Source organism: Bos taurus, chromosome 21, assembly GCF_002263795.3.
Source record: "Bos taurus isolate L1 Dominette 01449 registration number 42190680 breed Hereford chromosome 21, ARS-UCD2.0, whole genome shotgun sequence".
Lineage (NCBI taxonomy): Eukaryota > Metazoa > Chordata > Mammalia > Artiodactyla > Bovidae > Bos > Bos taurus.
The window spans coordinates 30,155,237-30,167,707 of NC_037348.1; the positions used below are offsets into that span (position 1 = coordinate 30,155,237).

A 12,471-nucleotide genomic window follows, 5' to 3' on the forward strand; every position below is an offset into this window, starting at 1 on the left:
CTCTGTCTCACTCATGATCATTTGCACTATAAATCTTTGCGTAGTCACATGTTTGGGGCTTCTCAGACATGCATGTAGAGGATCCTGTGCCCTTCTCAGGCCCCTGTGCATCCTCCATAGGGCCACTAAATCCCCAAAGATGAAGAGGGGCTGGTGGTGAGTGGGGCCTTACTTGTGCTGGGCAGGCTGGCAGCCAGGTCCCAGCCCAGGACTTGGAAGCCTCACCCTGGGGGTATTTGGCTTAATAACAGGATCCACATTCCCGATAACTGTGTTGGATCTGATGTTGTGACTGTTTTCTCCATTGCTGCACAGCTGCCAAAGGCAGCTCAGAGACCAACCGCCACTCCTGGTTCTGTCTTACCTCCAGGTCTTCTCTCTGGATTAGCCACAGTAGCTCAGATGGTAAAGAATATGCCCACAGTGCCAGAGACCTGAGTTCAATCCCTGAGTGGGGAAGGTCCTCTGGAAGAGGAAATGGCAACCCTCTCCAGTATTCTTGCCTGGAGAATTCCATGGACAGAGGAGCCTAGAAGGCGACAATCTACATAAGGCTAGTCCATGGGGTCGCAAAGAGTCGGACACAACTGAACAACTAACACTAAAGCCCTCTCTCTAGAGGCTGGCTATTTCAACAATGCCTCTATGTGGTAGTTTAAACCTAATATTCACTAGTCACAGGGAAGGGAAAATTGGTATAATTTACAAAGGAAAAAAATTCATAAACTAATTTCTCTTGAAGGCCATGGTAGCCAAGTGCTTGACAAAGTTCAGCCTCGAGCATGGTCAGTAGCACTGATAATTGCTGCCTCATTTAAAGCCCCAGTCCCGGTAAAGGGCACGGAGTCCACCATACCAGCCTTCTCCTCCAGCCTTATCATGCTCAGCAAGAGCTTTTGCTCTTTTGGAAGGTCTTTTCTGTTATTTTTTTGCCATGGATCACATATTAATTTTTACTTACATTTTACCTTCCAACCCAGCATTTTTAAAGGGGCACTGCTTGACTCTTTGCAAATGTTCACTCTCTGATGACGAGTCAGCTGGCTTGTTTTGCATTTTGGGTTTTCCTCTGACCTGGGTGCACTTGGATGCCTCCTTTCACCTTTCTCTTCAGCCTCTCCTGCCTGTAAAAACCTTGAGCCTCTGCTCCTTCAAATGGCTCTTGGGGGGTTGTTTGTTCTCCCATTAATCTGTCGGTGTCAACCTACCAACACCCTTGTTGGTGTCATGGAAGCAGCCAGCAAAGCATGTGGCGTGTGTGTTCTGTGACTCACTCTTGATTTTCAGGGGCTGCAGACAGCATCCCATCAGTGCTGAAGGAGGCCTTTGGAGGCTGGCCAGTGCCCCAGCCTTCAGGACCACGATCCCAGGCAGGGAGAGTCTGAACATCAGGGTTCTGCCGAGAACAGGGAGATGAGGACTGGAAAATAGTGGAGGGTAGAACAAATGTGCATTCCTCTCTGACCCCCTGCCTACCATCCATCGGCTTCTCTGTACTTCTCTTTAAGCCGTAGACTGATCATCCTTCAGGCCTTTTCTGTGCCTGGATCCTGGTGGGAATCTGGCTGAGGCCCAGGAGTCCCGCCCAGCCCCCCACCTCAGCTGGGTGAGGAGCCGGGGACCTGGGAGACAGCCTCGGCTTCGTCCCTCGGGCCCTGCTGTCACTCTCCATAGGGCAGACAGAGCTCCGCTGAGGAACAGTGGGGAGAAAGCTGCTTGACATGGCCACATGTAGCGCGTCAGTTCCCTTGTCCAATAATTTAGTGTTCAGATCACTGTGAACCAACCATTGATAAGCAGTATAATTTACTGGGTTTATGGGAGGTGGAAATACGGATCTCAAAAAAATTTTAGTGAAAAAAATCTGCTTCTTCAAGACTTAATACAAGTCATGTTTGGAAGGAAATATAAACTCTGTCTCAGGGCCTCAGGGTGGGGGACTTTTCTCCCTCCCTGGGGGCTCATGTGATCCAGACCCATACTCCAGCTCCATTCCCTCCAAGCCCAGCACAGAGCAGGCATCCAGAGTGGCCTCCCAGCTCCGCATGGCACGCAGGCAGCCCCACCTGTTTGAGGAGCCTCTGTTTCGAGTGGCGAAGCTTCACCTCCCGCAGAACCCACAGGAGAGGGAGTGCCATTCTCTGCAGGCCTTAAAATCCCGGAAGACATGACCCACTCCAGCCCCATGACAGGAGGGGACGACAGGAGGGCCAGGTCTTCAGGACATAAAGCCACTGACCCCCTGAGAGAGGAAAGGAGATGCCTCACGTTCTTCATTTAGCCTGAGAATTCAATAAAGTATTCGTCTCTCAACCCGGTTATCCTACTGAGTTCACCCTTAAGAAGACTCAGAGATCATGAGTCTCTCGGTTTGGAAAGTAACATCTGGCACCCCTGCCCCTTTTGGACGCCCCTGAATGGGATGAGATGGCATGATGCTTCAGCGAGTATGTGAGTCCGAAGGCAAGACATGTCTGCATCACTGCACACAGTGACTGCACACACAGGACGCTGAGGTCTAGACGTCAGGAAAAGTGGGGACGTCTCTGAGCTGTGGTGTTGAGTCTGTCTCCACAGGAGGAGGGTGGGATTGGAGTGAATCTGACGGAGAAGTTCTAACGTGTGCAGGTTTTTGAAGGCCTCGTGACTCAGCCCAGCCCTGCCAGGTCAGCTGGAGCCTCACTTCCTTCCATCTTAATGTAGGAGATAAGACAGCTGCCAAAACTGCACCCACAGCAAGCCTGAATTGCAGTCCCACAGACACCCCGTCCAGGTGCTGGAAATCCCATCATTATGAACCACGCAGGTGAAGTTGTTGCCCTCATGGAGATGAGGTTCTAGTGGGGAAGAAAGATGATAAGGCAGACCATCAGTATGGCACAAGACCATGCCGTAGGTGCTCCGAGATGAAGGGAGGGTGCCCACGGCAGGGTTCTTGAGGGCAAGGAGGAATGAGCCATGGGACACACTCAAAGCCTTGGCTCATTAAGGAAGGTGGAATATGGGAGCAGATGGAATGAAGGCTAGAGGGGTTGGAAAGGAAGGTGATAAAATGGCAGGCAGGGGCCAGGAAGCAGTCCTGAGCCTCAGGGTTAACTGTAGGGAGGTTGTGCAGCCCCAGGAGGGCTTTAAGAGGGGATGATGACATGTTTGTATTCACACTGACATGTCCTGGCTGTTCTTTTGAGAGTGGACTCTGCAGAGGAAAGTGGAGCAGGAAGAGCAGCAGATAGCCCAGAGCCTTGGGGGTAGCAGTGGAGGTGGTAGGAAATAGCTAGATGTGAACCAGGATCTGTTTTGAGGAAGGTCCTACAGGTCTTACTGATGGATTGGATGGGGCAATAGCAGAAAAAGAATCAAGCATGAGCCTGCTTGATGGTGGGTAGATGGTGGTGCCATGTGGAGACACAGACCCCTGGAAGGGGGGTTGGCGGTGACGTAGAAGCAAAGTCTCAAATCCTATTGAGACTTGGAAAGTTGGCATCTGGTTGAACATGTGAGCCTGGAGTTCAGGAGCAGTCTGAGCTAAAGAAGCAGATGTGGGAGTTAGTGTGGGATGAAATCCAAGGGAGGGGATTCACTCATCGTAGGGACCTCCCACCGCGCCCCTAACAGCCCTGTGCACTGTTGGGTACCAGCTGGATGAGGATGTCTGGAGCATGGGTGAAACATAACGGAGACAGAACAGGAATGAATCCTCACAGTCCCCTTGGAGGAAATCTCAGAAGCATTTGCAGAGCACAATGATGCCCTGAGAAAGTGATTCAATGGCCCTAGGGGTATGTGGTGGCTGCAGAAGGGCCGCGATATTAAAGAGGATCACAGGGCAAGAATGAACTCGCCTTTCTCATAGAAATTGTCTCGTTATGCTTTTTTTCATCCAAGTGTTTTCGTGAGTGACAAGCAAAATGACATCTTATTTTCAGCTCTGGTAACCATCTGTTCATCAGGCACTCTGTCTATCAGATCTAGTCCCTTAAATCTATTTCTCACTTCCACTGTAACTTATATGCAGAGTACATCATGAGAAACACTGGGCTGGAGGAAGCACAAGCTGGAATCAAGATTGCTGGGAGAAATATCAATAACCTCAGATATGCAGATGACACCACCCTTCTGGCACAAAGTGAAGATGAACTAAAGAGCCTCTTGATGAAAGTGAAAGAGGAGAGTGAAAAAGTTGGCTTAAAGCTCAACAGTCAAAAAACTAAGACCATGACATCCGGTCCCATCACTTCATGGCAAATAGATGGGGAAACAGTGGAAACAGTGGCTGACTTTTTTTGGGGGGGTTCCAAAATCACTGCAGATGGTGACTGTGACCATAAAATTAAAAGACACTTACTCCTTAGAAGGAAAGTTATGACCAACCTAGAGTGCATGTTAAAAAGCAGAGACATTACTTTGCCAACAAAAGTCTGTCTCGTCAAGGCTATGGTTTTTCCAGTAGTCATGTATGGATGTGAGAGTTGAACTATAAAGAAGGCTGAGCACCGAAGACTTGATGCTTTTGAACTGTGGTGTTGGAGAAGACTCTTGAGAGTCCCTTGGACTGCAAGGAGATCCAACCAGTCCATTCTAAAGATCAGTCATGGGTGTTCATTGGAAGGACTGATCTTGAAGCTGAAACTCCAATACTTCGGCCACCTGATGCAAAGAGCTGACTCATCTGAAAAGACCCTGATGCTGGGAAAGATTGAAGGCAGGAGGAGAAGGGGATAACAGGATGAGATGGTTGGATGGCATCACTGACTCAATGGACATGAGTTTGAGTATACTCCGGGAGTTGGTGATGGACAGGGAGGCCTGGCGTGCTGTGGTCCATGGGGTTCTGAAGAGTTGAATGCGACTGAGCGACTGAACTGAACCATCTGTTGTGCGCTTCCCCAGTGGCTCAGTGGTAAAGAATCTACCTGCAATGCAGGAGACTCAGGTTTGATCCCTGGGTCAGGAAGATCCCCTGGAGAAAGAAATAGCAACCCACTCCAGTGTTCTTGCCTGGGAAATCCCATGGACAGAGAAACCTGGTGGCCTATAATCCATGGGGTAGCAAAAGCATCAAACACAGCTTCAAGACTAAACGACAACAACCATCTGTTACAAAGCCCAAAAAAGTTACTTAGAAAAGGCAGAATAAGTGACTAATAGCCCCTCACCCATATGTAACACCACAGCCTTATATTGGTGATGTTCATCTGATTTTCTTCTTTGTAGGAGCTCAAGATTTCATTTTTGTTTCTTAACATTCACAGTACTAGTTCCCATGGTTTTTTGGCCTGTTCTTAAATGAAGTCATTGTGTGGGGAGACATGAATGATCACGCTGTCAGAGCTTGGAGTAGAAACTGTGAGCCATATTCTCAATCCTGTTGCCCCTGTGAAGAACCCTTAATCTTGGGCATCCCATTCTGGATACAGCTGGAGACATTAGAATAGCGCTGGGCCATTTTTGGTTCTCCAGAGGCTGTAAGGTATTGGCATTTACCATAGCTGGGTGATCTTCCAGGATGGTCACAACTGACTCACAGCCTCAGGAATGCTTTCAACTGGTTAAGAGTCTTTACCTCTGGGACCCAACTTAAATCAAAAGTTAAGCTGAACTTAAATTGATTTAAATCTTTTTGTTGTCTTCATGTGGTCTTTCCTGTAAAAGACCTTCAGGGGAGAGAAGGAGGCAGAATGAGCTCTGTGGTGTCTCTTGCAAGGACATTGTTCCTGTCAGATTAGGGCCCCACCCTACTGGCTTCCCTGGTGGCTCAGAGATTACCTGGGTTCAATCCCTGGATTGGGAAGATCACCTGGAGAAGGAAATGGCAACCCACTCCAGTATTCTTGCCTGGAGAATCCCATGGAGGAAGGAGCCTGGTGGGCTACAGTCCACTGGGTCCCAAAGAGTTGGACACAACTGAACGACTTCACTTTCTACTGATCTCATTTAACCTTAATTACTTCCTTAGAAGTCCCATCTCCAAACATAGCCATGCCAGGGTTAGAGCTTCAGCATATGAAGGGGGAACACAAACATGCAATCCATAACAGTTGGGTTATTTCAGACTTTTGGGTATGTAAAGTATGCAGTATGAGCTGCAGCTGCTTGGCACTGGAGCGGTGACTTTGCAGCCCTGGAGCAACTTTGAGGAGATACCCCATGTCCAAGGGCGAAAGATAAACCCCAGCAAGATGGTAGGAGTGGCAAAATCGAGTTTAGAATCAAATCCCATATCTGCCAGAGACGCTCAGAGGGCTCAAACAAACCTTGTGTGCACCAGGACCCAGAGACCCCACAGAGACTGAGACAGTACTGTGTTTGAGTGTCTCCTGTGGAAGTATGGGTCAGCAGGGGCCTGCCACAGGGGCAGGGGCTCTGGGTGCAGGAGACCTGGGTATGGCATAAACCCTCCTGGAGGAGGTCACCATTAACCCCACCATAGAGCCGCCAGAACTCACATAGGACTGGGGACAGACTCCTGGAGGGCACAAACAGAACCTTGTCTGCACCAGGACCCAGGAGAAAGGAACAATGACCCCACAAGAGACGGACCCAGACTTGCTCTTGAGTGTCCTGGAGTCTCGGTGGAGGTGTGGGTCAGTGGTGGCCTGCTGCAGGGTTGGGGGTACTGAGTGTAGCAGTGTGTGCATGGGACCTTTTGGAGGAGGTCCCCATTATCTTTACCATTATCCTCATTACATCCACCATAGTTTGGCCTCAGGTCAAATAATGAGGAGGGAACACAGCCCCACCCTTCAACAGAAAATTGGATTAAAGATTTACTGAGCATGGCCCCGCCCATCAAAAAAAGACCCAGTTTCCCCCTCAGTCAGTCTCTCCCATCAGGAAGCTTCCATAAGCCTCTTATCCTTCTCCATCAGAGGGCTGCTGCTGCTACTGCTAAGTCACGCCAGTCGTGTCTGACTCTGTGCAACCCCACAGATGGAAGCCCACCAGGCTCCTCTGTCCCTGGGATTCTCCAGGCAAGGATACTGGAGTAGGTTGCCATTTCCTTCTCCAATGCATGAAAGTGAAAAGTGAAAGTGAAGTCTCTCAGTCGTGTCTGACTCTTAGCAGCCCCGTGGACTGTAGCCTACTGGGCTCTTCCGTCCATGGGATTTTGCAGGCAAGAGTACTGGAGTGGGGTGCCATCGCCTTGCAGACAGACTGAAAACCACAATCACAGACAACTAACCAATCTGTTCAAATGGACCATAGCCTTGTTTAACTCAGTGAAACTATCAGCCATGCCGTATAGGGCCACCCAAGACGGACAGGTTGTGGTGGAGAGTTCTGACAAAACGTGGTCCACTGGAGAAGGGAATGGCAAACTACTTCAGTATTCTTGCCTTGAGAACCCCATGAACAATATAAAAAGTCAAAAAGATAGGACACTGAAAGATGAACTCCGCGGGTCAGTAGGTGCCCAGTATGCTACTAAAGATCAGTGGAGAAATAACTCCAGAAAGAATGAAGAGATGGAGCCAAGGCAAAAACAACCCCCAGTTGTGGATGCGACTGGTGATGGAAGCAAGGTCTGATGCTATAAAGAGCAATATTGCATAGGAACCTGGAGTGTTAGGTCCATGAATCAAGGCAAATTGGAAGTGGTCAAACAAAAGATGGCAAGAGTGAACATCCACATTTTAGGAATCAGTGAACTAAAATGGACTGGAATGGATGAATTTAACTCAGATGACCATTATATCTACTACTGTGGGCAAGAATCCCTTAGAAAAAAATGTAGTAGCCATCATAGTCAACAAAAGAGTCCAAAATGCAGTACTTGGATGCATTCTCAAAAACGACAGAATGATCTCTGTTCGTTTCCAAGGCAAACCATTCCAATATCACAGTAATCCAAGTCTATGCCCTGACTAGTAATGCTGAAGAAGCTGAAGTTGAACAGTTCTATGAAGACCTACAAGACCTTCTAGAACTAACACCCAAAAAAGATGTCCTTTTCATTATAGGGCCTGGAATGCAAAAGTAGGAAGTCAAGAAATACCTGGAGTACCAGGCAAATTTGGCCTTGGAGTACAGAATGAATCAGGGCAAAGGCTACTAGAGTTTTGCCAAGAGAATGCACTGGTCATAGCAAACACCCTCTTCCAACAACACAAGAGAAGATTCTACACATGGACATCACCATATGGTCAATACCAAAATCAGGTTGATTATATTCTTTGCAGCCAAAGATGGAGAATCTCTATACAGTCAGCAAAACCAAGACCTGGAGCTGACTGTGGCTCAGATCATGAACTCCTTATTGCCAAATTCAGACTGAAATTGAAGAAACTGGGAAAACCACTAGACCATTCAGGTATGACCTAAATCAAATCCCTTAGTTTATACAGTGGAAGTGACAAATAGATTCAAGGAATAGATCTGATAGAGTGACTGAAGAACTATGGACAGAAATTCATGACATTGTACAGGAGGCAGTGATCAAGACAATCCCCAAGAAAAACAAATGCAAAGAGGCAAAATGGTTGTCTGAGGAGGCCTTACAAATAGCTATGAGAAGAGAAGCAAAAGGCAAAGGAGAAAAGGAAAGATATACCCATTTGAATGCAGAGTTCCAAAGAATAGCAAGGAGAGATAAGAAAGCCTTCCTCAGTGATCAATGCAAAGAAATAGAGGAAAACAATAAAATAAGAAAGACTAGAGATCTCTTCAAGAAAATTAGAGATACCAAGGGACTTTTCATGCAAAGATGGGCACAATAAAGGACAGAAATGGTATGGACCTAACAGAAGCAGAAGACAATAAGAAGAGGTGGCAAGAATACACAGAAAAACTATATAGAAAAGATCTTCTCGACCCAGATAATCATGATGTGTGATCACTCACCTAGAGCCAGACATCCTGGAATACGAAGTCAAGTGGGCCTTAGGAAACATCACTACGAACAAAGCTAGTGGAGGTGATGGAATTCCAGTTGAGCTATTCCAAATCCTAAAAGATGATATTGTGAAAGTGCTGCACTCAATATGCCAGCAAATCTGAAAAACTCAACAGTGGCCACAGGACTGGAAAAGGTCAGTTTTCATTCCAATCCCAAAGAAAGGCAATGCCAAAGAATGTTTAAACTACTGCACAATTGCACTCATCTCACATGCTAGCAAAGTAATGCTCAAAATTCTCCAAGCCAGGGTTCAACAGTACGTGAACCATGAACTTCCAGACTTTGAAGCTGGATTTAGGAAAGTCGGAGGAACCAAAGATCAAATTGCCAACATCTGCTGGATCATCGAAAAAGCAAGAGAGTTCCAGAAAAACATCTACTTCTGCTTTATTGACCATGCCAAAGCCTTTGACTATGTGGATCACAACAAACTGTTGAAAATTCTTCAAGAGATGGGAATACCAGACCACCTGACCTGTCTCCTGAGAAATCTGTATGCAGGTCAAGAAGCAACAGTTAGAACTGGACATGAAACTATAGACTGGTCCCACATTGGGAAAGGAGTATGTCAAGGCTATATATATTATCACCCTGCTTATTTAACTTACATGCAGAGTACATCATGAGAAATGCTGGACTGGATAAAGCACAAACTGGAATCAAGATTTCGGGGAGAAATATCAATAACCTCAGATATGCAGATGACACCACCCTTATGGCAGAAAGCAAGGAAGAACTAAACAGCCTCTTGATGAAAGTAAAAGAGGAGAGTGAAAAAGTTGGCTTAAAGCTCAACATTCAGAAAACTAAGATCATGGCATCCAGTCCCATCACTTCATAGCAAATAGATGGGGAAACAATGGAAACAGTGACAGACTTTATTTTGGGGGGCCCCAAAATCACTGTAGACGGTGACTGTGGCCATGAAATTTTAAGATTCTTGCTCCTTGGAAGAAAAGTTATGACAACGTAGACAGCATATTAAAAAGCAGAGACATTACTTAGCCCACAAAGCCTCGCCTAGTCAAAGCTATGGTTTTTCCAATAGTCATGTATGGATGTGAGAGTTCGACTATAAAGAAAGCTGAATGCTGAAGAATTGATGCTTTTGAACTGTGGTGTTGGAGAAAACTCCTGAGAGTCCCTTGGACAGCAAGGAGATCCAACCAGTCCATCCTAAAGGAAATCAGTCCTGAATATTCATTGAAAGGACTGGTGCTGAAGCTGAAACTCCAATACTTTGGCCACCTGATGCAAAGAACTGATTCATTTGAAAAGACCCTGATGCTGGGAAAGATTGAAGGCGGAAGAAGAAGGGGACAACAGAGGATGAGATGGCTGGATGTCATCACCAACTCAGTGCACATGAGTTTGCGTAAACTCCAGGAGCTGGTGATGGACAGGGAAGTCTGGTGTGATGCAGTCCATGGGGTCGCAAAGAGTCAGACACGACTGAGCAACTGAACTGAGCTGATGCACTATGAACATTCTTGTACGTGTTTTCAATAAACACAGGAATATGTTTTTGAAGATGCATACCTAGGAGTGGTATTGTTATGGAATCCAAGCTCGTTCTGCTCACAGCACAACAGACTAATAAACTGAGAGTTGAGTTGTTTTACCAGGAATAAGGACTTTATTTGGAAAGCCAGCAAACTGAGAAGGTGGTGAACTTGTGTCCCAAAGAACCATCTTGCCTGAGTTAGAATTCAAGTTCCTTTTACATGAAAAAGGGGAGGGAGTAAAGTCAAACACTTCCTGGTTCCCATCAGCTTCCAGAGGGGATATGTTAATTTCTTCTCTCTGCAGTCATTCACAGGCGGGCCAGGTCAAAATATTTCCTGTTAGCTAAATAAAGGTGTTTTAGCTTAATGCTCATTACCTGGGAGGCAGGGTTTCTGGAGATGGGCCATTATGTGTAATTTAAGTTTATAGGTAACATCCCTTTAGTGATTAACTTAAAATACAGAGCCTCTTCCCTATTACAGTATTGCTGGGTTATAGGATTTACATATGTTCAGCTTGATAATAGTTTTCCAAATACTTTTCCGAAATGGATGTACCGACTGACTCTTGCACTGTTGAGAGTCCTGGATGTTCTGTATTTTTTTTCCTCCCGTTTTACTCACTGTGCTGGATGTATGTCCCATGGTGGCTTTAATTTTTATTTTCTGATGGCTAATGAAGTTGAATATCTTTTCATGTTACTGTCCATTGGTTATCCTCTTTCACTGGATGCCTTTTCAGGTTTTTTGCCCGTTTTTAACCTTCATCTTCTTGTTTGATTTGTGGGAATTCCTTGTACATTATGAATATAAGTCCTTTATCAGATGTGTATTACAAATACCTTCATCCACTCTATGGGCTGTCCTTTTACTGACTGATACACTTTAATGAACAGATGATCCAATGCTAAAGTAGTTCAATTTACCTTTTTTTCCTCTTTTTTCAGAACTTCTATTTTGGTTTAAGAAATCATTGCCTACCCCAGGTTTCTGAAGATAAAAACTCTCTTTCACAAATCTACAACCCACCTGAAAAATGACTTTTACACGTGGTGAAAGTCCATTTTCCCATATGTTTACATACCTACCCTGGTACCGTTATTGAAACCATTTTTATCTGCTGTACTGCAAGGTAACATTTGAGATAAAGCAGGTGATTGTATATGTGAGGGTCTGATTTGGACTCTGTTTTGTTCCTTTAGTGCGTCTGTCCTTAATACAAGATGACCATCGTTTTATAAGTCATATCATGGGGTATAAGTCCTCCGGCTTTGTTTTTCTTCTTATGATTTGTCTTTGCTATTCTCAGCCTTTACATTTCTACATAAATTAATGTGTATATATGCTATATAGAATAATTATATATTTAATATGAAATCTATGTTAATTCCATATAAATCTATAGACCAAGTGAGAGAAATTTGTATCTTCGCAATATTAAATTTCCTAATCAATGAACATGACATGTTCCTTAACTCTTTCACAAATATTTTTTAATTTTCAAAGTAAGGGTCTTGAACATTATTCATTAGATTATCTCTATGCATTTTATGTATTTTGTTACATTGTAAAGAAATGCTCTTAAAGTGCCAGCAACAGCTGAGATATAGAAATACACTTTATTGTTATTTATTAATCTTGTATTCTAGAACCTTTCTAAATTTATTTATAAACTCTAGTAGCTTATAGAATTTTTTGGACTTTCTAGGTCCATGATCTATAAAAAACAAAGAATGATAGTTTTATTTTTTCCTTTCCAATTGGAGTGGGGGTAGGTTCTTTTTGTCTTACTACATTGTATAGGTCTTCCAGGAAATTTTTGAATTGGAGAGTTAATAGCAGATATCCTCGACTAATTTCCAATCTCAGAGGGAAATGTACTATTTCACCAGTAAATATGATATTAGCTGTAGCATTTTTGTAGATACTATAATACATATGAGATTAAGGTAGTTACCTTCCATTCCCAGTTTGCTAAGTTTTTATCTTTCGTAAATGATGTTGAAAGTTATCGAATGCTTTTTCTTATCCTTTAAAGTGATCATGTGATTTTCCTCTTTTTCTCTGTAC

At 44.9% G+C, this 12,471-nt stretch overlaps 1 protein-coding gene across 3 annotated transcripts in view; it reads left to right on the forward strand.

Annotated features, from left to right (window-relative positions):
* Positions 1-12,471, forward strand: part of OTUD7A (OTU deubiquitinase 7A) — a 404,670-nt gene that overhangs the window by 325,302 nt on the left and 66,897 nt on the right. The gene's annotated exons all lie outside the window — the stretch shown is intronic.